The sequence below is a fragment of the Salvelinus fontinalis genome, chromosome 4, assembly GCF_029448725.1.
Source record: "Salvelinus fontinalis isolate EN_2023a chromosome 4, ASM2944872v1, whole genome shotgun sequence".
Taxonomy (NCBI): domain Eukaryota; kingdom Metazoa; phylum Chordata; class Actinopteri; order Salmoniformes; family Salmonidae; genus Salvelinus; species Salvelinus fontinalis.
Genome location: NC_074668.1, coordinates 13720212 through 13746146, shown reverse-complemented (window position 1 = coordinate 13746146; position 25935 = coordinate 13720212).

Below are 25935 nucleotides of genomic sequence, written 5' to 3'. Positions count from 1 at the left end.
GTGTGCAGTGTGGTTGCGATTGCGTCGTCTGTGGACCTATTGGGTCGGTAAGCAAATTGGAGTGGGTCTAGGGTGTCCGGTAGGGTGGAGGTGATATGGTCCTTGACTAGTCTCTCAAAGCACTTCATGATGACGGAAGTGAGTGCTACAGGGCGGTAGTCGTTTAGCTCAGTTACCTTAGCTTTCTTGGGAACAGGAACAATGGTGGCCCTCTTGAAGCATGTGGGAACAGCAGACTGGGATAAGGATTGATTGAATATGTCCGTAAACACACCAGCCAGCTGGTCTGCGCATGCTCTGAGGACGCGGCTGGGAATGCCGTCTGGGCCTGCAGCCTTGCGAGGGTTAACACGTTTAAATGTTTTACTCACCTCGGCTGCAGTGAAGGAGAGCCCGCAGGTTTTGGTAGCGGCCCGTGTCAGTGGCACTGTATTGTCCTCAAAGCGGGCAAAAAAGTTATTTAGCCTGTCTGGGAGCAAGACATCCTGGTCCGCGACGGGGCTGGTTTTCTTTTTGTAATCCGTGATAGACTGTAGACCCTGCCACATACCTCTTGTGTCTGAGCTGTTGAACTGCGACTCTATTTTGTCTCTGTACTGGGACTTAGCCTGTTTGATAGCCTTGCGGAGAGAATAGCTACACTGTGTGTATTCGGTCATGTTTCCGGTCACCTTGCCCTGGTTAAAAGCAGTGGTTCGCGCTTTCAGTTTCACGAGAATGCTGCCGTCAATCCACGGTTTCTGGTTTGGGAATGTTTTAATCGTTGCTGTGGGTACGACATTGTCAATGCACTTCCTAATGAACTCGCTCACCGAATCAGCATATTCTTCAATGTTGTTGTTGGACGCAATGCGGAACATATTCCAATCCGTGTGATCGAAGCAGTCTTGAAGCGTGGAATCAGATTGGTCGGACCAGCGTTGAACAGACCTGAGCGCGGGAGCTTGTTGTTTTAGTTTCTGTTTGTAGGCTGGAATCAACAAAATGGAGTCGTGGTCAGCTTTTCCGAAAGGAGGGCGGGGGAGGGCCTTATATGCGTCGCGGAAGTTAGTATAACAATGATCCAGGGTTTTACCAGCCCTGGTAGCACAATCGATATGCTGATAGAATTTAGGGAGTTTTGTTTTTAGATTAGCCTTGTTAAAATCCCCAGCTACGATGAATGCAGCCTCAGGGTGTGTGGTTTCCAGTTTACAAAGAGTCAGATAGAGTTCGTTCAGGGCCATCGATGTGTCTGCTTGGGGGGGAATATATACGGCTGTGATTATGATCGAAGAGAATTCCCTTGGTAGATAATGCGGTCGACATTTGATTGTGAGGAGTTCTAGATCAGGTGAACAGAATGACTTGAGTTCCTGTGTTTTGTTATGATGATCACACCACGTCTCGTTAATCATAAGGCATACCCCCCCGCCCCTCTTCTTACCAGAAAGATGTTTGTTTCTGTCGGCGCGATGCGTGAAGAAACCAGCTGGCTGCACCGACTCCGTTAGCGTCTCTTGAGTTAGCCATGTTTCCTTGAAGCAGAGCACGTTGCAATCCCTGATGTCTCTCTGGAATGGTACCCGTGCTCGGATTTCATCAACCTTATTGTCAAGAGACTGGACATTGGCGAGTAGTATGCTAGGGAGTGGAGCACGATGTGCCCGTCTCCGAAGCCTGACCAGGAGACCGCTACGTTTGCCCCTTTTACGGCGTTGCGTGGGTCGCCGGCTGGGATCAGATCCATTGTATTGGGTGGAAGGCAAAAAACTGGATCCGTTTCGGGAAAGTCATATTCCTGGTAGGAACGATGGTTAGTTGACGTTAATCGTATATTCAGTAGTATGCTGTAGTTTTAAGATTTTCCTTCAATGGAGGTAAGCGGCCTAGCACGAACCATGAAAAACAGTCCCAGACCATTATTCCTCATCCACCAAACTTTACAGTTGGCACTATGCATGGGGCAAGTAGCATTTTCCTGGCATCCGCCAAACCTAGATCTGTCAGTCGGACTGCCAGATGGTGAAACGTGATTCATCACTCCAGAGAATGCGTTTTCGCTGCTCCAGAGTCCAATGGCCGCAAGCTTTACACCAACCCTGCCGACGCTTGGCATTGCACATGGTGATCTTAGGCTTGTGTGTGAAATGGAAACCCATTTCATGAAGCTCCTGACGAACAGTTTTTGTGCTGACATTGCTTCCAGAGGTAGTTTGCAACTCCGTAAATGAGTGTTGCAACCGAGGACAGGGTATTTTTACTCGCTATGCACTTCAACACTCGGCTGTCCCATTCTGTGAGCTTGTGTGGCCTACCACTTTGCGGCTGAGCCGTTGTTGCTTCTAGATGTTTCCGCTTCACAATAACAGCACTTACAGTTGACCGGGGAATCTCTAGCAGGGCAGAAATTTAACTAACTGACTTGTTGGAAAAGTGGCAACCTATGACGGTGCCACGTTGAAAGTCATTGAGCTCTTCAGTAAGGCCATTCTACTGCCAATGTTTGTCTATGGAGATTGCATGGCTGTGTGCTCGATTTTATACACCTGTCAGCAATGGGTGTGGCTGAAAGAGCCGAATCCACTAATTTGAAGGAGTGTCCAACTACTTTTGTATAGATAGTGTACATGTCATGTGTATAGAAATGTGTAGTAGATTTGAAATATCAAAGATCAGAACAAATAGACATCAATGCCCTCAGGATTTGAGGAATTTAAGACTTTATCCACCAATAATTTTCAAGGTCATTTTGTAATGCAAAAACATGTACTGCTTTAGTATATGTCTCATTACTGAAATACAGTATACACATGAAGTCCATGTGTATATGCATTAATTTAAATGTGTCGTCCCACTCTGAAATCTCTTTTAGATTTGTGATACCAAAGATCACAACACATTTACATCAAAGCCCATCAAGACCTAACAGAAAACAATGTTTCACTTCAGAGAGCGTTTCAAAACAGCCACACTCTCATCTCCTCCGATGAAGATTCCATGTCATGAAAGTTTAATGACCAAACAACTGAGTCCTCTGAAGATTCACAAATAAAAATAAATGTGACTTGAAAATCCCAAGAGGAGGAAGGAGGTGAAGAGATGAAATAATATAATATATTATTACAAATAATATATTCTTGGTTGAAATGAAATAAATGCTCAAACATTATATATTTTTACTAGATTTTTAAGAGAAAGTGTGACAGTATTGGTTTGAACATCAAACATAAGACTCACACATATTGCTTTGTATTACGTTTTATGTACTGTATTTTCTCTATTACTGTAACGTCCAGGTGTATAAGAAAAATGGCGAGACTGATATATTAACTGAGTAAAATTGGCTACACACAAACTTGCCAAAGTTTTATTCTCTCTGCCTCTCTATTTTATTCTCTGTAAAACATATCCAGCCAAATCTCTTTCAGCTCCAGCTTCACTTCTTGATGAGATTGAACCTTGGAAAACCTTTCTCAACTCTGTCTGAAGAGTTCAACGGCTTGGCTGCCGACATCCATACTGTAAATCAGCAACTTGTATCCTGGGCTATCATTTAAACCTCACAAAAGAGACCAAAATGAAGAGTGCACTGGGCTGAGCATAGAGAAAGAGAGAGCACAATCAGGCCCGTGCAGAACAGGGAGTAGAGAGGGAGACGGGAGTGGAAGAGGAATATGGCGAATGGTGAGAAAAGAAAACGACTCCAGTAAAGTTCCTGTGGATGAAATGTAAATTTGCTCAATCAGCTATTGAAGTTCATTGAAGACCTTATGAGAAGATCCAATACTACATTATGTTCACTATCACAGGGTCTAAAGCAGAAGGGCAGTGGAAAAGTGCTGATGGCAAGGTGCAGTGCATGGGTTGGTGAAGGCAACAGTCTTAAGTTAATATGCTTTTCATCTTTCAAGTGGTTGGGAAGTTGTTTGTCTTTGGAGCCTGACCACATTAAACAGACATAGGGTCTGGAATCAGGCACGGCGACTACACCGGGGCTAGGGGGAACTATAGCCAAGTCACAAATCTGCGTAGCCCTAGTTAAGCCCCCTCAAGCATTTTAGCATTGAAAAAAAATGTAAATAAAGAAATATGTAAAAGTTAATAACCAGCCATTCTGTTCCCAATCCGATCCTGGCTGCGTGTGCTCGTGCCGCACGTGCGTGAACCCTATGACATGTGTGTGTGTGTATTTGTGTGTGTGTGGGGGGGTCTGGTGTTAGGCTACGCTATGTGAGCTAACTTCTAGCTAGCTAGTCACCCATCTCGCCCCGTTGCAATTGATCGTTTTCTGATCAAGAGAAGAGTGCGGGTAGAGAATTAAAATCCAGATCCAGGCCATGTCTCCAAGGGGGCCAAAGAAGAAGAGTGAGATAAGAAAGATGAGTCGGAGAGAGAAACTCGTGAGCCACGACGTGAAGGAGCACAAGAGCAGTTTGTTGCTGCTAGCTGCTCCACAGTCACCGTTAGCTGCACTGTTAGCACAGCCACCGCTCCCTCTAATTTAAGTCAGTCACCTGTTGAAGAACCAAGGCGCCCTCTTCTTCGGCGTTACCCAGCCACAAAAGTTGGACAGCAGGATCGTTACTTCAGGACCGTGCTTTCTGCTTCGCATGCCGCCACTTTCAACGTCCAGGAAACCATGGTCAAATCAAATCAAAGTTTATTTGTCACGTGCGCCGAATACAACAGGTGTAGACCTTACAGTGAAATGCTTACTTACAGGCTCTAACCAATAGTGCAAAAAAGGTATTAGGTGAACAATAGGTAAGTAAAGAAATAAAAACAACAGTTAAAAGACCATGAAAAAGAACAGTAGCAAGGCTATAAAAGTAGCGAGGCTACATACAGACACCGGTTAGTCAGGCTGATTGAGGTAGTATGTACATGTAGATATGGTTAAAGTGACTATACATATATGATGGACAGAGAGTAGCAGTAGCGTAAAAGAGGGGTTCGTGGGTGGCGGGACACAATGCAGATAGCCCAGGATGGCCAATGTGCAGGAGCACTGGTTGGTCGGGCCAATTGAGGTAGTATGTACGCGAATGTATAGTTAAAGTGACTATGCATATATGATAAACAGAGAGTAGCAGCAGTGTAAAAGAGGTGTTGGGAGGCACACAAAGCACGTAGTCCGGGAAGCCATTTGATGACCTCTTCAGGAGTCTTATGGCTTGGGGGTAAAAACTGTTGAGAAGCCTTTTTGTCCTAGACTTGGCACTCCGGTACCGCTTGCCATGCGGTAGTAGAGAGAACAGTCTATGACTGGGGTGGCTGGGGTCTTTGACAACCTCTACACCGCCTGGTGTAGAGGTCCTGGATGGCAGGCAGCTTAGCCCCAGTGATGTACTGGGCCGTACACATTACCCTCTGTAGTGCCTTGCGGATGGAGGCGCGAGCAATTGCTGTACCAGAAAGTGATGCAACCAGTCATGCTCTCGATGTTGCAGCTGTAGAACCTTTTGAGGATCTCAAGTATTCTTTGCAATAGAATTAATCGCTAGATTGTACTGATAGCCAGCTTGTTTTCGACCATGTGTGAACAGTTGACAAGGGTAAATGCACTTCTCGTTGTGGCTGCACTGTAGATATTATTCCCTTCATTTCTGACGTTGTGATAGCCATTTCATCCGAAACATTATTACCAATGCACAGTTGTCTGATTATGAATATGGAATAAATGCACTTGAAAATTGTCATGAAAATCTACTATTTTCTTAGCACCCCAACGTATTGGTCAAGCCCCCCCTTAGCACCGGGAGAGAAAAAATCCTGGTGCCGTGCCTGTCTGGAATGTACAATTGTGTACCTTCATTTAGTATGTTATGTTACATTACGAATGGAATAATGGTCTGGTTACTTAAGACAGAAACGAAAGCAATGAGGTTGGCCCGGGGAGGATGGGTGGGCGTATACCGTGACCGTCTACCAATCAAAAGGTTGCACGTTTGAGTCGCGTCCAGGAACAACTGTAGCATTTTAGCTAACCCTTCCCCTAACCCTTTTCCTAACCTTAACCTACACTGAGTGTACAAAACATTAAGGACACCTTTCTAATATTGAGTTGCACCAGCTCCTTTTGCCCTCAGAAGAGTCTCAATCCGTCGGGGCATGGACTTTACACGGTGTCAAAAGCATTCCACAGAGATGCTGGCCCATGTTGATTCCAATGCTCCCCACAGTTGTGTCAAGTTGGCTGGATGTCCTTTGGGTGGTGGACCATCCTTGATACACATGGGAAACTGTTAAGTGTGAAAACCCCAGCAGTGTTGCAGTTCTTCACACAAACCGATGCACGTGGCACCTATTACCATACCCCGTTCAAAGGCGCTTAAATCTTGTGCTTTGCCCATTCACACTTTGAATGGCACACATACACAGTCCATGTCTCAATTGTGACCCACCACCTAGATGAGGTCCTATACAGCACTACTACATGATTTCATATGTGTTATTTCAGAGTTTTGAAGTCTTCACTATTATTCTACAATGTAGAAAATAGTAAAAAATAATAATAAAAACCCTGGAGTAGGTGTGTCCAAACTTTTGACTGGTACTGTATATAGAATTGAAAGAAAAACATCTCAAATGAATATGCAACCATTTAAACAACTGCATTAGCATGACAAGCAAAAATGTATTTTACACACTGATCTAAAAGTGGATCTTTTCCTTCCAAAAACATTTCTTCCACGCTGGAATCAAAACTGTGGTCACTCAAAGTCCTACCGTGCGCCCTGTTTGCTTTCCACTTGAGAATGAACACTGTTGCACACAGCTCTAGCATGATGGCTGTTTGTCGTACAAAGGGTGATCACATACTGCTGTAAAGCCCAGCTCATTGGATATCTAGCTAGCTACGTTTCAAAACGATACGTGGTCATTTGACCAAGACACTGGCAATTAAGTGAACACCGCTCGTCTCATTGGTGCGTAATGATGGCTGACCTTCATGGGCTAATTGACATGTTGTGTAGCCAAAACGTAATGTAGAATGATGAAACATGGTTTGGTTTTTCTCTGTCTGACGATTGCACAAAAACCAAACTTGACTAATCGTCACTAATCGTTTTGACGATTACACACCGTTTTGACGATTAGATTTCATAAATTGTTTTGTTGCAAGTTTAAAGAGTCAGAATTCATGCAAAACACTCTATACAACATGGATCGTGTTGGGTTATAAAAATGTATTTTATCAAACAAAACAATGGTACATTTTATCTCTGGGACTCTCAGGATGACAAATCAAAGCAAGATTACTGAATGTAAGTACATTATTTACCGTCAGACATGAATGTATCAAACCAATTGCCCTGATAAAAGTGTTTTGTTGTTGTGCACTATCCTCAAACATTAGCATGGTATTTTTTCGCTGTAATAGCTGCTGTAAATTGGACACTGCAGTTAGATTAAGCTTTCTGATGATATAAGACATGTCTATGTCCCTGAAAGTTGGCTGTTGTTTACAACGCCATTCTAGTCACATATCCTGTAGAGGTTAAATTGTGTTTTTTACATTGTATAAAAGTAAAGACTCAGCGCTAGAAAATGTCATATCATACACTGCAGTTGAGGAACAATGGGAAAGTAATTCTGCTTTGAAAGTTGATTAACTTGTAACCCCACTTTTGAGAAAATGGCCCATGAACGTTTTGGTACACCTACTGGAGAGTTCTTCTTTGTCTACACCCATTCAGCATCCATCTCTTTAGGGATTTACATGTGCTGAAATGTCCTAAACAGAGTGAATAAGGTAGTGTATTAAACAACCAAAGATTTCAAGACTAACAAGGGTGAAAGCAGTACTAAAAAGTAGCAGTACAAATACACATTATCTAGTCCTTGTGTAAGGGCTGTCTCTCTCCTCATCCTCGGACGAGGAGAGGAGAGAAGGATCATCAGACCAAAATGCAGCATTCGGGAAATAAGCCATCTTTTTATTATTAACGACGGCAACACGACACAAAACACTTTCAAATATACAAAACAAGAAAACGACGTTGACGAAACCTGAACATAAACTTACATAACTAAACGTAAACTCACGGACAGGAAACAGACGACATCAAAATAAACGAACAGCCAAACAGTCCCGTATGGTACATACATTCGACGACACAGGAGACAATCACCCACAAACAAACAGTGAGAACACCCTACCTAAATATGACTCTTAATTAGAGAAGAACGCAAAACACCTGCCTCTAATTAAGAGCCATACCAGGCAACCAAAACCAACATAGAAACAGATAACATAGACTGCCCACCCAAAACACATGCCCTGACCTAAACACATACAAAAAACAACATAAAACAGGTCAGGACCGTTACAGAACCCCCCCCTCAAGGTGCGAACGCCGGGCGCACCAGCACAAAGTCCAGGGGAGGGTCTGGGTGGGCAGTTGACCACGGTGGTGGCTCCGGCTCTGGACGCTGTCCCCACACCACCATAGTCACTCCCCGCTTCTGTCTTCCCCTCCCAATGACCACCCTAAAACTAACATCCCCTAAATGAATGGCCAGCACCGGGAGAAGGGGCAGCACCGGGACAAGGGGCAGCACCGGGACAAGGGGCAGCACCGGGACAAGGGGCAGCACCGGGACAAGGGGCAGCACCGGGACAAGGGGCAGCACCGGGACAAGGGGCAGCACCGGGACAAGGGGCAGCACCGGGATAAGGGGCAGCACCGGGACAAGGGGCAGCACCGGGACAAGGGGCAGCACCGGGACAAGGGGCAGCACCGGGACAAGGGGCAGCACCGGGACAAGGGGCAGCACCGGGACAAGGGGCAGCACCGGGACAAGGGGCAGCACCGGTACAAGGGGCAGCACCGGGATAAGGGGCAGCACCGGGACAAGGGGCAACACCGGGACAAGGGGCAGGTCCCGGCTGATATACTCAGGCAGATCCTGACTTAACGGCTCTCGACGCTCATGGCTGGCTGACGGCTCTCGACGCTCATGGCGGGCTGACGGCTCTCGACGCTCATGGCGGGCTGACGGCTCTCGACGCTCATGGCGGGCTGACGGCTCTCGACGCTCATGGCGGGCTGACGGCTCTCGACGCTCATGGCGGGCTGACGGCTCTCGACGCTCATGGCGGGCTGACGGCTCTCGACGCTCATGGCGGGCTGACGGCTCTCGACGCTCATGGCGGGCTGGCGGCTCTCGACGCTCATGGCGGGCTGACGGCTCTCGACGCTCATGGCGGGCTGACGGCTCTCGACGCTCATGGCGGGCTGACGGCTCTCGACGCTCATGGCTCTCTGACGGCTCTGGCTGCTCATGGCTCGCTGGCGGCTCTGGCAGATCCTGTCTGGTTGGCGGCTCTGGCAGATCCTGTCTGGTTGGCGGCTCTGGCAGATCCTGTCTGGTTGGCGGCTCTGGCAGATCCTGTCTGGTTGGCGGCTCTGGCAGATCCTGTCTGGCGGGCGGCTCTAGCGGCTCCTGTCTGGCGGGCGGCTCTAGCGGCTCCTGTCTGGCGGACGGCTCTGTAGGCTCATGGCAGACGGGCGGCTTTGCAGGCTCATGGCAGACGGGCGGCTTTGCAGGCTCATGGCAGACGGGCGGCTTTGCAGGCTCATGGCAGACGGATGGCTCAGACGGCGCTGGGGAGACGGATGGCTCAGATGGCGCTGGGGAGACGGATGGCTCAGATGGCGCTGGGGAGATGGATGGCTCAGATGGCGCTGGGGAGACGGATGGCTCTGGCCGGATACGGCGCACTGTAGACCTGGTGCGTGGTGCCGGAACTGGAGGCACCGGGCTAAGGATAAGCACCTTCCTACTAGTGCGGGGAGCAGGGACAGGGCACACTGTACTCTCAAAGCCCACTCTATACCTGATGCGAGGTACCGGCACTGGTGACACCGGGCTGAGGACAAGCACATCAGGATTAGTAGGGGGAGAAGATACAGTGTGTACAGGGCTCTGGAGACGCACAGGAGGCTTTGTGCGTGGTGCCGGAACTGGAGGCACCGAACTGGATACACGCACTACAGAGAGAGTGCGTGGAGGAGGAACTGGGCTCAGGAGACGCACTGGTAGCCTAGTGCGTAGTATAGGCACTGTAGGTACTAGGCTGGGGCGGGGAGGTGGCGCCGGAAATACCGGACCGTGGAGGCGTACTGGCACTCTTGAGCATTGAGCCTGCCCAACCCTACCTGGTTGAATGCTCCCGGTCACCCGACCAGTGCGGGGAGGTGGAATAACCCGCACCGGCCTATGTAGGCGAACCGGGGAAACCATGCGTAAGGCAGGTGCCATGTATGCCGGCCCGAGGAGACGCACTGGAGACCAGACGCGTTGAGCCGGCCTCATGACACCTGGCTCAATACCCAATCTAGCCCTACCAGTGCGGGGAGGTGGAATAACCCGCACTGGCCTATGCACTCGTACAGGAGACACCGTGCGCTCTGCGTAACACGGCACCTGCCCGTACTCCCGCTCTCCACGGTAAGCCTGGGAAGTGGGCGCAGGTCTCCTACCTGCCCTTGGCCCACTACCTCTTAGCCCCCCCCCAAGAAATTTTTGGGTGTTACTTACGGGCTTTTTGGGCTTCCGTGCCAGACGCGTTCCCTCATAACTCCGGTTCCTCTCTCCGGTAGCCTCTACTCTCCTCAGTGCCTCCAGCTCAGCTTTCGGACGGCGATATTCTCCCGGCTGTGCCCATGGACCTCTCCCGTCCAATATTTCGTCCCAAGTCCAGGAGTCCTTGTTGCCCTGTCGAGCTTTCCCTTGCCGCTTGGTCCTAATTTGGTGGGTGATTCTGTAAGGGCTGTCTCTCTCCTCATCCTCGGACGAGGAGAGGAGAGAAGGATCATCAGACCAAAATGCAGCATTCGGGAAATAAGCCATCTTTTTATTATTAACGACGGCAACACGACACAAAACACTTTCAAATATACAAAACAAGAAAACGACGTTGACGAAACCTGAACATAAACTTACATAACTAAACGTAAACTCACGGACAGGAAACAGACGACATCAAAATAAACGAACAGCCAAACAGTCCCGTATGGTACATGCATTCGACGACACAGGAGACAATCACCCACAAACAAACAGTGAGAACACCCTACCTAAATATGACTCTTAATTAGAGGAGAACGCAAAACACCTGCCTCTAATTAAGAGCCATACCAGGCAACCAAAACCAACATAGAAACAGATAACATAGACTGCCCACCCAAAACACATGCCCTGACCTAAACACATACAAAAAACAACATAAAACAGGTCAGGACCGTTACACCTTGGCCTATATCCTAATCTGACTTTAGTGCAGGTTGTGCTGTTCTTCACATTACCGCCTCTGGTAAACACACACTATATCAAATAACATCTATGTTTATTTGTCATGTGCACATGATACAGAAGGTGTAAATGGTACAATGAAATGGTTACTTGCATAGTGGAGTCTAGCTAGCAAGCTAAACAATGAACCATAATCCCAACTCATTCTACCATGCACCATGCATTAATCGGCAGATACAGTAGCTAAAGCTAATCAACTAGGTTCAATGTTAGCTAGCTAGATAATATTAGGCTATAACTAGCGATGCAAATGGCTTTCTGAGATACAAATAATATTATTATACAGATCATATACAAAACATTAGCTAGCATGTCAATCAGCTAACATTAGCTAGATAGCTAACAATATGCTTATCTCCCAATGAAAGTGACTTTCTGACTAAATTAGCAATGTATAATACCTTAAAATGTAGCTACATGGCTGAATGCTTCTCCCTCTCAATTTTTCTGTGGCTAAACCAACTAGTCTTGTAATTTAACATTTGCATTCGTATTTACAGATACAAGTTTGTTATTAAGGCACATGAAGGTTGACTGTTCCAGAAGGCATTTCTGCCCTCAAATATATTTTTGATACAAATAAAAATAAAACGTTCAAATGCCTCTCCTGTGAAGTAATGATGTGCGACATACGCCTAGTTTCTAGAAACGGGTCACAATTTTCTCATTGCTTAAAAATCCTTCTTTAACCGGTCTCCTCTCCTTCATCTACACTGATTTAAGTGGTTTTAACAAGTGGCATTAATAAGGGATCATCTCTTTCACCTGGATTGAGCTGGGCAGTCTGTCATATAATTCTCCTAACCTACTAGTTAAATTCTCTTAAATTGTTGTTATCACAAAGGTTAACGACGCAACAAGCAGCCCTGGCTTCAGAGCAAGTCGTATACTACTATACATTCTCCAAGACCTTTGATGCATTATGTCATCCATTCCATGTGAGATTGTATGACCGGGTAGGACTTATGATACTATACGTCCACCAATTTGTATGACATTGTACGACCACTATTCCATTCGTAACATAATGTAATATATCATACTACATTCCAAACACTACAAATTACCGTGAGGCCAGGTTAATCTTTGATACATCATTCGTTTTACCATCGCTAGCTGCAACACTGCCTGAATGTCCAAAGAACTCTAATTAAAATACTCCACAGAGTTAGCTTCCCAATCAAGAATAAAATAATTCACACTCCAGATATTGACGGTTTTTGGGAGGTTTTCTGAGGTTTCTCACATGCACTTAGCTAAATTATAGATGAGCAGTCCGTACACCTAAAATAATTGCCTCCAAATGATAAAGCTTACTTCTCGCTATCAAACATGAAAGGTTGAAGCGTGTACATCATTTGCTCTCATATGTCATTTGAACAAATTGTTTTGATATGAAAGGATGAGAGCATTATTTATTCATGTGACAAAGTTATTGAATGCAGAGGGAGCCTCATTAAATGTGTCCTTTTTCTCTCTGAGTCATAAAAAGACCAGATGAGCCCATCAGTAGCTGAGCTACCAGCAAGCCTGTGTGCCCCGTGTAAGCAAAGTCTGGCATCTCTCTCTGTGTGTGTGTTTTCATGCATGTATGCATGTGTGTATGCATGTGTGACAGTGAGAAACAAAAATAGAGAAAAGAGAGAGAGCAAAAGGAGACTTGTAGTGCAACAACAAAACAGAGTTCTCCTTCCCCTCCAACGTTAGAACTTGGACGAGTTGGCGGTCACACAAGTTCATTTCAATAAATCAGTGTACTGAGGCAGAGAGAGCCTGCCTGCCCTATCTGGATTCCCACACAGTGTACTGTGCCTGGCACCCTCCTCATCAGACGGATTCTTCAGTGACACAACACAATAACATGGACGGTTAAAAACCCTGCTTCCGCTTTGCAAACACGGCATCTGTCCCCTGCAGCTGTCCTCACTCGTGTTCTCATCTGCGGAGGTCAGGCCACCCACGACCCCTGGACTGGCCAGGTGCCCTCGGGGCATGGTTGCTCTGCCAACTGCTCAGATGAACTGTCTTGGCTGCTTCCAGGCCTCACTCAGGCTTTTGATCTATCTGCCCTGTTTTGTGAGAACAACAAGCACTCGTGCCACGGACAGTTTTGTTCAACACCAGGCATGCTCTGAAACGACGGCTGTTAAAACTCCCCTAGGTATCAGGTAGAGGGAAGCCAGTGAGAACATTGGGCAGAGTTGTATCAGTGGTTTCCAACACCCAAACTTTGAAATTTAGTATTTTGCCATGTCCAAGTAAGAAATGGCTTGGACAATGTGATCAGTCTCCAATTGAATCATGACATTTTGATTTGATCTCTCTCTAATATATTTTGCAGATATATTTCGTGGTAGTAAAATATGTAATAATAGGAAGTGGTTGTGGTGGTCTGTTGTTCCTGTCAGCCTCAGATGGAGTTGGCAAGATCCTTTATAGCAGCTGGGAAAAGGTAGCTGAATAGTGATCTACTGCTGGCATACTATACTGAACAAAAATATAAACATAACATGCAACAATTTCAATGATTTTCCTGAGTTAAAGTTCATATAAATAATCAGTCAATTGAAATGAATCTATTAGGCCCTCATCTAAGGGATTTCCCATGACTGGGCAGGGGTGCAGCCATGGCTTGGCCTGGGAGGGCATAGGCCCACCCACTGGGGAGTAAGGCCCAGCCAATCAGAATTAGTTTTTCCCCACAAAAGGGCTTTATTACAGACAGAAAAAATCCTCAGTTTTATCTGCTGTCCGGGTGGCTGGTCTCATACGATCCCACAGGTGAAGAAGCCTGTGTGGAGATCCTGGGCTGGCGTGGTTACACGTGGTCTGCAGTTGTGAGGCCCAGTTGGACGTACCGCGAAATTCCCTAAAACGAAGTTGGAGTTAATTTATGGTAGAGAAATGAACATTCAATTCTCTGGCAACAGTTCTGGTGGACATTCCTGCAGTCAGCATGCCAATTGCCCGCTCCCTCAAAACTTTAGACATCTGTGGCATTGTGTTGTGTGACAAAACTGCACATTTTAGAGTGGACTTTTATTGTCCCCAGGTGAAGGTGCACCTGTGTCATGATAATGCTGTTTAATCAGGTTCTTGAAACGTCACACCTGTCAGGTGGATGGATTATTTTGGCAAAGGAGAAATGTTCACTAACAGGGATGTAAACTAATTTGTGCACAAAATGTGAGATAAATAAGCTTTTTGTGCATATGGAAAAAGTCTAGGATTTTATTTCAGCTCATAAAACATGGGACCAACACTTAGTTTATATTTTTGTTCAGTATAATTATAGTCTCTGATGCGCATATTGGCCTTCATGGCCTGCCAGTTTAGTGTTGATGGAATTGAATTTGAAATCTACAACTTCAAGTTTCATAACTCATATTGGATTTCCTTGGATACTGATATGAATTGTTCTACCTATTTAGGTTAGTGTAATGTAATTCCATCATTCCTTATTCAAACTGCACGTTAGATTGTACGAATGAGCAATGTACCCTTAATCATTGAAAAGCATTTATATTTTTCCTCCATTTGCTAAAATGCATCATATATATTCATTGCATATTATTGTGTGTCTAACCCTCACTAACAATTAATTTATCTTTACTCCTCTGACCATTTCATCTATCTACTTCATGCAAGCCGTGAAACCGTGATAATACTTTTCCATTCCAATCCATCCTTTGATTTCACTCAAATAGCCCACGTGGAATGGCAGTGGATTTATATTACGATGACCAGGTTTGAAATTACACAGACATAACAATTTGGACATATCTGGCTGTGGGGAATGCAAATCATTTACAATATCAAGATGAAAATGCCTGTCACAGCACAACATTATAAAGCTGCCACACTCAATATATTCATTTGTATAGGGGGACAAAAGTGTCAAAGAGAAAATAAGTGTGTGTGTGTTGGGATGATGGGGTTGTGAATCATCAAAGCCACTCAATTAGGTGATCATGAACGTAATTTACTTTTTTAATTAGATATTTTCAAGGCGCCACTATTTCTACAAATTTAAGTCAATATAACACAAATTAAATGTAATTGGTTAGTTGTCAAAATGCCATGCAGTCTGTTGCAGGCACATACTGAATATCCCATTATTGAGATATGCTGATTGGTGACTGTAAGCGGCGTATGATGGGCCTACGCACACCCACTCTATCTTCCTCTCTCACTCACATTAAGGCCTGTCTGTGCTGTTCGATAAGGGCCTTGAATTAACATTTTAATAAAGGGACTGTTCTAGTTGTCTGTCTTTGTCTTTTCTTGGAGAACAAGGAAATAAAACTTACCTTAGGCCAGTACAATATGTGTGCAACCCAAGATGGCCTACCAAAGAAAACAATGAATGTATGATTGGCAAGTACATTGATAGTGTTCATTTCAAACAAAAATGAATTAATCTTCTGAGAATGCCAAAGAAATGGCATCCCAAAGTCCAACATCACTGCTAAATGTTAGAATGGCATCCCAGAGTCCAACATCACTGCCAAATGTTAGAATGGCATCCCAGAGTCCAACATCACTGCTAAATGTTAGAATGGCATCCCAGAGTCCAACATCACTGCTAAATGTTAGAATGGCATCCCAGAGTCCAACATCACTGCCAAATGTTAGAATGGCATCCCAGAGTCCAACATCACTGCCAAATGTTAGAATGGCATCCCAGAGTCCAACATCACTGCTAAATGTTAGAATGGCATCCCGGAGTCCAACATCACTGACAAATGTTAGAATGGCATCCCGGAGTCCAACATCACTGCTAAATGTTAGAATGGCATCCCAGAGTCCAACATCACTGCCAAATGTTAGAATGGCATCCCAGAGTCCAACATCACTGCTAAATGTTAGAATGGCATCCCAGAGTCCAACATCACTGCTAAATGTTAGAATATTATCCCAGAGTCCAACATCACTGCTAAATGTTAGATGTCTTTAGAGCAAGAAAGATTTAAGGACTGTTGTAGAATATTCTTCCTTTTCTGTTTTGTGGTTCATTAAGTCTTTCCTCCCAGGTTTTTACTGACTCATCTCTCTTTTGATTTCACTCCTCATGTCCTCTTCCTCTATCAAAGTCTATCCTCTCTCCTAAATTCACTCTTTATATCTGATATATCACAAACCAATCCACGAGGTAACTTACATTTCTATTCATTTCAAATGACACATTCCTCATTTTTATTCTATTTCAGTAGCAACCTCTCCATCCATCTTATCTTGGTAAAGAGGAGATGAGACACCAACAGCTATTCACATAGATAGTGTTTGGACTGCATATGCTATTGATTCCTGGTACATAGCTATTCCCCTTAATTTCACCCAAATCCTAACAACAGGGACAACAATTGTCTGGAGCTGGCTGACCAAGTAGGTCATGCAGATCCAAGAGAAGTTGAAGATCCAGGTAATTTGACTGTCTCTGGTTGCAACATTCACTAACCCTTTCATTGTTCACTGTCACGTTAAACTGCTGCAAATAGCCTATTTAGCCTGTGTTCCCCTAGACTAGTAATGAGTGTGTTGAAGTAGTTTATTAAATTAGCATCGGTGGTTTAGCAGTAGAGGCAAACTCTCTGCAGTGAAAGCCTAGAAATTGCCTCTGTTTACGACCCCCCTTCTCCCCTCCTCCTATATTCAGCCAGCCAGCCAGCCAAATGGACTCTTTGGCTAGCACATTCAGCACTAAGTGGCTATTTGTTGTCTCTGTGCTCTTGTCTGTGTTCCATTGTTAGAACTGGGTGCAATAAGGCTATTTTGTGCTTACTTTTTTTCTTTAAATGCTGAGCCAATTTGGATTAAATACAAGTTAGCATTCTACTCACTGTGAACAGGAATAGAATGTAGCTAAATCCCATTCCATTTGGGACTGACTGCCTAGTACATTGACAGTGTTACCTAATTGTTACATTCTCTAAATTTATCCAAGCTAAAGTCAGTTTCAGTACTCAATCATTTTGTCTGCCCAACAGCCAGACTCCAATGATAAGTCATGTTTTTGAATAGCATTGCATTGAATTAAAACACAATCAAATGCTGATACTGACAAGTCACAATGCAATTGCTTTACATCTTTCTCAGTAGTGCTTTGATGAGCTTTCTCAATACTGCTTTGATGAGCTTTCTCAGTAGTGTTTTGATGAGCTTTCTCAGTAGTGCTTTGATGAGCTTTCTCAGTAGTGCTTTGATGATCTTTCTCAGTAGTGTTTTGATGAGCTTTCTCAGTAGTGCTTTGATGAGCTTTCTCAGTAGTGCTTTGATGAGCTTTCTCAGTAGTGCTTTGATGAGCTTTCTCAGTAGTGCTTTGATGAGCTTTCTCAGTTGTGCTTTGATGAGCTTTCTCAGTTGTGCTTTGATGAGCTTATTCAGTTGTGCTTTTGACAATGCAATTGCTTTACAGCTTTCTCGGTGGCCATCCTCTGCTAAATCAAGTTATTGGGGGCCAGGTGATTATGGCTACTCAAACTTGCATCTTGTAGAATTTTTCCATTACTCGACTGTTGTGCTGTTTACGTTTTTTTTACATTGTTAAGAAGGAAAAAAATCTGTATTACCTCTTTTTCAAGTCTTAAAAAAACACTACTATACTCTGCCCCTTAATGTTGCCCGTATCAGGCAGAAAAGACGCAGCTCAATGTCAAGAATCATATCTTGTGATTTCAGGCGTGTAACCGGAGGGGGCAACACCACTGTCGCCTCTAACGTTTAATTTGGAGATTAGAAAAAGAAACACATTTGCATGAAAATAACATTACTGAAACTGCAATCAGACGGAGATGGTCTAGGCTAAAGTGTCATTCTCCTGAGACGAGGCTAGGGCCGTATCTTTAATTGAAACGAGAAATGGGGATAAACCTTTCGGAGATAAGCTGAGCGGGCGTTTTCATCTTCTTTCACCTCCGTCCCCTCATTTTCTCTCCTCCACCCTCATGATTTATTTATCTCCTGTTTTTGCCCAGACTGTATTGGGGTTTCTACATTGTATGCTGAATTACTATGAGCTACAGCTATTTGATATTTTAGGAGACAGATATTTTACTAGAATGCGTGCCTATAGTGGATCAGTCATGCAGATATAGTCATGTCAGTGAGTGTGTTCTTCCTTGCTCACATACCAAATTCACACAGTCGATCTTTTGTATTGTAATGACCCTTACCTTCGTACATAGGCTCAATGCTATCTCACCCAAGGGATAACACTTTTGGAGCAGTGGTTAGCAAGTTTGCATACATGCTGGGTAACCCGGGGTCGACACCTGCAAGGGAAGTTGCACTACTGCCGACCACTACGGTACGCTCAGTGCTCACTTACCCATCCACTGCTCTCTTTATTAGAAAAGTCATTCCCTGACTTACCGTCACTGAATCACTGGTGCCAATGAGTGCCCATATCTTTCGTCAGGCAAATGAGAAAAGGTTAATTCTGGCCTAACGAGCTGGATGAAGTCTGTGGTATCGCAGCGGGCCACACGGCTCTGTGATGCGTTAATGAGGAGCGATGGCTGGGGCGAGAGGAGAGGCTGAGCAAATGAGTGAAGGCTGCTAATTCTCCTTCTCGCCTGGAACGGGAGATAAGAGACAGATTAAGATTAACAATGTCCAGCCTGTTGAATGCGTGATTATTAAGCACTCAGAACAGTCACTAACTTCCTTAATGGCACTTCACATAAGAGAAAGAGCGTGAGAGAGAGAGAGAGCGTGTGTGTGTGTGTTTGCGTGTGTGTGTGTGCTTGCATGCGTGCACACAAGCGCGCGTGTGTGTTACGACACAGACCAGGAGCAATGTTCCACTTGCCATCCCTCAGAACATGTCTGTGTAGATTCTTGTCCTTTTTGTTCACCCTCTCCACGGCTCCCTATGTTCAGCCTCTTCATCCCTCTATTGTTCCTCCTCTCCACCTCTGTTTAGTGACTAAATGTCAACACTTGGCTCCATGGAGACTCCATTTTCCATACTGTGAGAATGGCGCTGCAGTAGATAGCAGCGGTTTTACGGGCTCCTGACCAATTCTGCTATTTTGTGTATGTTTTTAAACTGATCTTATCTTTTTTGTACATAATGTCTGCGCCATCATTTTCTATGACGAACAGCTTCTGGAGATCAAAACAGCAATTACTAACCTTGATCTGGATGATAATATCTACTTCAATGAGTCAGCAGCTCTAGACGTTCTACTTACTTTGAACCAGGCCCTAATCCACGGGACTCGAAAGAGGAAGCGACGGCGCAAAAGAGGCAGACGAGCCAGCATCCTGACTACGTTGGCGAGCAATTAAACTGCCTCTACCCTCCGTTCTGTTGGCGAACGTACAGTCACTAGAGAACAAACTGGACTAGCTCTGTTCGAGACTATCCTATCAATGGGACCTGAAGAACTGTAATATTCTATGTTTTTTGGAGATGTGGCTGAAGAAGGATGTGGATAATATACTGTACATCTCGCTGGCTTTTCCATGCATCGTCAAGACTGGTTGGCAGCCTCTGGTAAAATGAAGGGGGAGGGGTATGTCTCTTTGTTAACAACAGCTGGTGCCGAACTTTAGTGTTAAGGAAGTCTCACGTTTTTGTTCACCTTGTGATAAACTGCATACCGTACTATTTACCAAGAGAGTTTTCATTCATATTTTTCACAGATGTCTATTTACCACCACAAACCGATGCTGGCACTAAGAACCCAGTCAGCTGTATAGGGCCACAAGAAAACGCACACCCAGAGGCGGCACTTCATGTGGCCAGTGATTTTAATCCAGGAAAACTGACATTTGTTTTACCTTGTTTTTACCAGCAGGTCACCTCAAAATCGAATCAAATCAAATGTTATTTGTCAAATTCTCCAAAAACAACAAGGCTAGACTTTACCATGAAATGCTTACTTACGAGCCCTTTCCCAACAATGCAGAGTTAAAAAGTAAGACAAATGTGCAAAATTGAAAGCCATAGATTACAGGCAACATCCACAATGAGCTAAAGGCTAGTGCTGCCGCTATCAAGGAGTGGGACTCTAACCCGTATGCTTATAAGAAATCCCACTACGACCTCCGATGAGCCATCAAACAGGCAAAGCGTCAGTACAGGACTAAGATAGAATACTACTACAGCTTCCGGTGCACATGGTAAAAAATGCTGCTGCTTCTTTATGGGACCAAACTCTTTCAAAACTTTTTTTTAAATCTAAACGTTTTCAAAGTTTAAAACATAGCAATCGGATCGTGAATGGAGGCAGCTGAAGTCTGAATCCCGTGAGGGTGAAAGACAGTCAATAGACAGACTTGTTGGGGATTGTTTGGTGAGTAATCTAGCTGGCCTAACTATAATGTTACATTTAGCTGGGTCTCTAACGTTACCTTGAACAGCAATAACAGAAACACTTAACCGCTAAAACATATTGAAAAAATGATGGAGGAAATTAAGCTGAGTATTTAAAAAGGAATTAATAGTAAGGTTGACAGCTTACATGCATCTTTGGAGAAAGCCATTCAGGATAATCGTACAGCTTTGCTGACTCAACTGGAGAATAACAACAAGCAGTTACAAGACCACATAGTGCTTGATGTTGGACGTCTGGAGTCCCGTGTAGAATTCCTAGAATCTGGGATAATAGGCGCTGCCAAAACAGCAAAGTTCAACCCAGACGTGCCTATCATAGTGGCAGAACAGCCAGCTGATGAAAACGAGGGCCTAATCTCCAAACTGAAACAGATGATATCAGTAGGCCTAGGCTGCGAAAAAGAGGTGATTGCAGTTGAAAGAATGAGGGAGAGATGTAAAGGTCCTGGGTTGTGAAGGTGGAGTGTTGGTCCGTGGAGGAGAAAGTGGCTCTGTTACGAAAAAAACAAAAGCTGCGAGACCATCCTAATTGTAAGTCTTCCTTTGATCAGCCAAGTCCCACACCGATCTCCTTATAGAACTGAACTTCTGGACGCTTCTGAGGGAAACACCAGGAGCAAAGGACTATTTTGTCACGGGAAGTGGACGGGTCATGAAACGAGATCAACCAGAAGGACAACGCAGACAAGGACATGGGGTGTACAGACCTACATCATACTGAGGGGCTTCCCATCCCCTACGAGATTCGATTTCAATAGCGCATTGGAATGTTACGGATGGACTACATTAAACAATAAATTACGAAAATAATACTAAAATCCTTAAACCCAGACATTATCTCAATAAATGAAACGCATTTGCGTCGGCAAGAAACTATTGATATTGAAGGGTATGTATGGTATGGACACAACATAAACACTCATGTGAAAGCACCCAGGGGCTCTGGGGGACTGGGAATATGTGTAAAGTCTGATATGAGGATAGCATATAAAATGTAAATGATTGATAAAGCCATACAAGGAATTATTGGTTTGCGCTTTGAACATAGGGAGTCAGATTATTGTTTTGTTGTGTTTTCATACTATTTGCCACCTGAACAGTCCACATGGGGTAGAGATGCATCCTCCTTCTATTGTCATTTGTTTAGTCAAGTATACCTACATACAGAAGCAGATGCTATTTACATATGTGGGGATCTTAGCAGTCGAATTGGGAGGGTAAATGACTATATAAAGGATATTAATGATGTTCCATTGCATGTTGCTTTGGATAGCTTGGTTAGTCACCATGGGGAAACCCTATTAGAATTTCTTTGGGAATATTCTCTAAAATATTTATCATTAATGGAAAGATATGCCCCTTAAGTGATAACTTTACATCCTTATCTGTCAAAGGAGAATCTGTGGTTGACTATATAGTTACCCTCCAAAAAACTCTGCAAAGATGCCAAGAAACAACATTTGATTTAGATGTGTGGTATGAAACATTTTGTGATTTTATATATCCTTAAATTTGAAAAAATTATGTGAATAAAGAATACACTCCCAAGTCCAGGAAAGTTTACAAGCCGAGCAAACCTTATTGGAATGATGAGTTAATGGATCTATGGTGAGCAATGCGCAAGGCTGAGTACTTATTTTTACTGTGTAAAGATAGGAATACAAGAAAACAGTGTAGGAAGGAATTTAAGAAAATACAGCATGTGTTTGATAAAAGATTGTGCCTATTTAAGCAGAGATATCAGAGACGGCAGTTATTACACCTTGAGGAGATACAGACAAGAAATCCTCAACAGTTTTGGAGCCAAATAAACAAGTTAAGACCAAAACAACATCAGAAAATTGCAATGGAAGTCAGGGAAGAACTCTAATATTTCACAGGTACTTAAGGAGTGGGAAAAGGGGTTTGCTAGTTTGTTCTCAGGTAACAAAAATGTGGCATATTTTGAGGAAGAATTTTATAAAGACATATGTTCCCTGAGAACTAAACTGGAAATACAATGTTAGAACCCTCTTATATATGTAACCCGTACCGAAACGAGGAGCTGTCTGTGGCAGAAGTTAAGAAGGTGATTGACGCTGCAAAGAAATGGGAAAGCGTTTGACATTGAACTGCATAACGAGGTTTTAAAATTCCTTAAATGAATTGATGTTATATATGATTTGCTCCAAATTTGTTTTGAGTACAGTATACTGCCATCCACTTGGTTTAAGTCTATAGTGAATCACATTCCCAAATCTTTAAAAAAAATGACCTGAGAGTGTCACTGAATTATAGAGGCATAAGTTTATTAAGTACAATATATAAATTATATTCATCCATCCTCAACGATAGGCTAATTACATTTTCGGAGGATCAAAACATTCTGGTGGAAGAACAAAAATCCAGAGCCTGTATAGATCATATCTTCTCGGTCTGTACAATAATCAGAAATAGATTACATGAAGAGAAGCCTACTTTTGCATGTTTCATTGATTTCCAGAAATAGGGATCTTTTAGACTATAGTTTGTTCAAGACAGGGGTTGATGATCAAGCAATCCAGTCTCTTTACAAAGTACCAATTGCTTGTGTGCGTGTTAACCTGTTGGGGATGGGGGCGCTGTTTAGACTATTTATGCTAATTTGGCTAATTTTTTAAACGGCTTCCCACAAAATCCTTGATCGTACAATATGCATATTATTATTATTATTGGATAGAAAACAGTCTATAGTTTCTATAGGAGTTGAAATTTTGTCTCTAAGTGGAACAGAGCCCATTCTACAGCAATTTCCCTGACATGGAGTCAGATTTGAGAAATGTTGGCCACTTTTCTGAAGTCAGTTAAAAGGGCACTGTCGTTGCTATGACTATACGGACACTTCTTACGTCTTCCCCTGGATGCCTTTACGTGATGACGATTCCAACGGGGTCGATTGCGCGTTCACAGGCCCTACAAATGAAAAAACCCTGAAGCTAGCAAGTCTTTTCTTGCTGCGTAACGCGCGTGGAAGACACCGACCCTCTCCTGTTCCAAGCGTTAGTTTAGCCTGTTATATTTCTCCGGTCATCTTTTCACTCGTTATAGGAGTTACAAACATCATAAAGTAGTTAATTTAAAGCGTTTTATAGCAATTTATATCCGTTTAGTGCGATTTTGGGACATTTATTTTTGCAACGATGTGAAAAGTTGGGCACGCTTTTCAGTTCATCCCGAACGCAGTTGACATTTCCACATGGCAAGAGGACAGCTTTCCACCAAAAGACGATTTCTCCCAAGAAAGGATCCTTTGCCCAAGATACTGATGGAAGAACAGCTCAAGGTAGGACATTTTTATTATGATAAATCGTGTTTCTGTCGAAACATTTTAGTGGCTTAGGACGCCATGTTTTTTGACGTAGCTTCGCTTGGCGCAAACTGTATTGAAAAGTAAGGATAAATTAAAAAATGTAATAACGCAATTGTATTAAGAATTAAATTGTCTATCAATCCCTGTCCACCCTATATTTTTTAGTCACGTTTATGAGTATTTATGTATAAGAGTAGATCACTGTCTAAGTGGCGCAAGGACATTTTCTGACCAGCTGAGCTACATTTCACATTGTCTAACCATGATTTTGGTGGCTAAATATAAACATTTTCGATCAAACTGTATATGCATGTTGTAATGTGATGTTACAGGAGTGTCATCGGAAGAATTCTGAGAAGGTTAGTGAAAAAATTAATATCTTTTGGCGATGTTGACTTTTATCGCTCACTTTGGCTAGAATCAATGCTGGGCTGCTAATTGCTATGTGCTAAGCTAATATAACGATTTATTGTGTTTTCGCTGTAAGACACTTAGAAAATCTGAAATATTGTCTGTATTCACAGGATCTGTGTCTTTCGATTCGTGTATGCTGTGTATTTTTACGAAATGTTTGATGATTAGTAGTTAGGTAAACACGTTGCTCATTGTAATTATTCTAGTCCATTTGTGATGGTGGGTGCAATTGTAAACTATGCCATATACCTGAAATATGCACTTTTTTCTAACAAAACCTATCCCATACCATAAATATGTTATCAGACTGTCATCTAATGAGTTTTTTTGTTGGTTAGGGGCTATAAATATCTTAGTTTAGCCGAATTGGTGATGGCTACTGGTGTTGGTGGACAAATAAAAGATGGTGGATTATGCTAATGTGTTTTTAGGTAATAGATGTACATCTTTACATATTGTGTCTTCCCTGTAAAACATTTTAAAAATCGGAAATGTTGACTGGATTCACAAGATCTGTGTCTTTCATTAGCTGTATTGGACTTTAATGTGTGAAAGTTAAATATTTAAAAAAAATATTTTTTTTGAATTTCGCGGCACTGGTTTTTCAGTGGGGGGGGGGGGGGGGTGTGCCGCTAGCGCCACGCTGATCCTAGACAGGTTAATGAATATCGTACAGATTGGTTTCCCACACCCTCGGGTGAAAAACAAGGAGATGCATTATCACCGACTTTGTTTGCTTTGTTTATAAATGATTTGGCAAAATAAATGAAACAGTTAAATATTGGAGTAAGATATGATGATGAAATGCTAAGTACCCTTTTATATGCTGATGATATTATTTTGATGGCAGAAACTAAACAAGACCTGCAGAACATGTTATTATGTGCAGTCAATTGGTCTAGAAGACTCATGATTAATCAGACAAAAACACAGATAATGCATTTTAGAAAAGCAACTACTACGAGAAGTGTTTTTCAGTTTTGTTTTGGTGAAGACGTTCTTGAGTTTACTAGCATTCATAAATATTTGGGTCTTTTTACTGATGAACATATTACCTTTCTATACTCAACATCTGCCCTGGCCGACTCAGCAAGTAGAGCTCTTGGGGGAGTAATAGAAAAAACTAAAACACTGAAAGATATTGATTATGCCACGTATTCCAAACTGTATCATACATGTGTGTGTCCTGTTCTGGACTATTCAGCAGGAGTGTGGGGTGCTAAGATGTATTTTACAAATGAACATGTTCATAACAGAGCAGTACATACTTTTTCGGTATCCACAAGTGTGCACCTATACTTGCAATAACTGGGGACATGGGCTGGGAACCCTGTGAGGTGAGATGGAAGGCATGTACTGTATGGTGAGACTTTGGAATAGACTGTTAGATATGCCAACTGCCAATATGCCAACTGCCAGAATAGCTAGTAAAGTTTTTCAATGGGATCTATACATAGGGGAGCCTGGGCAACTGAAATGTTTGACCTTTTTCAACAGTCTGACTGTGAACATCTGTATTCACAACATTCACTTCCGGCGCCGACAG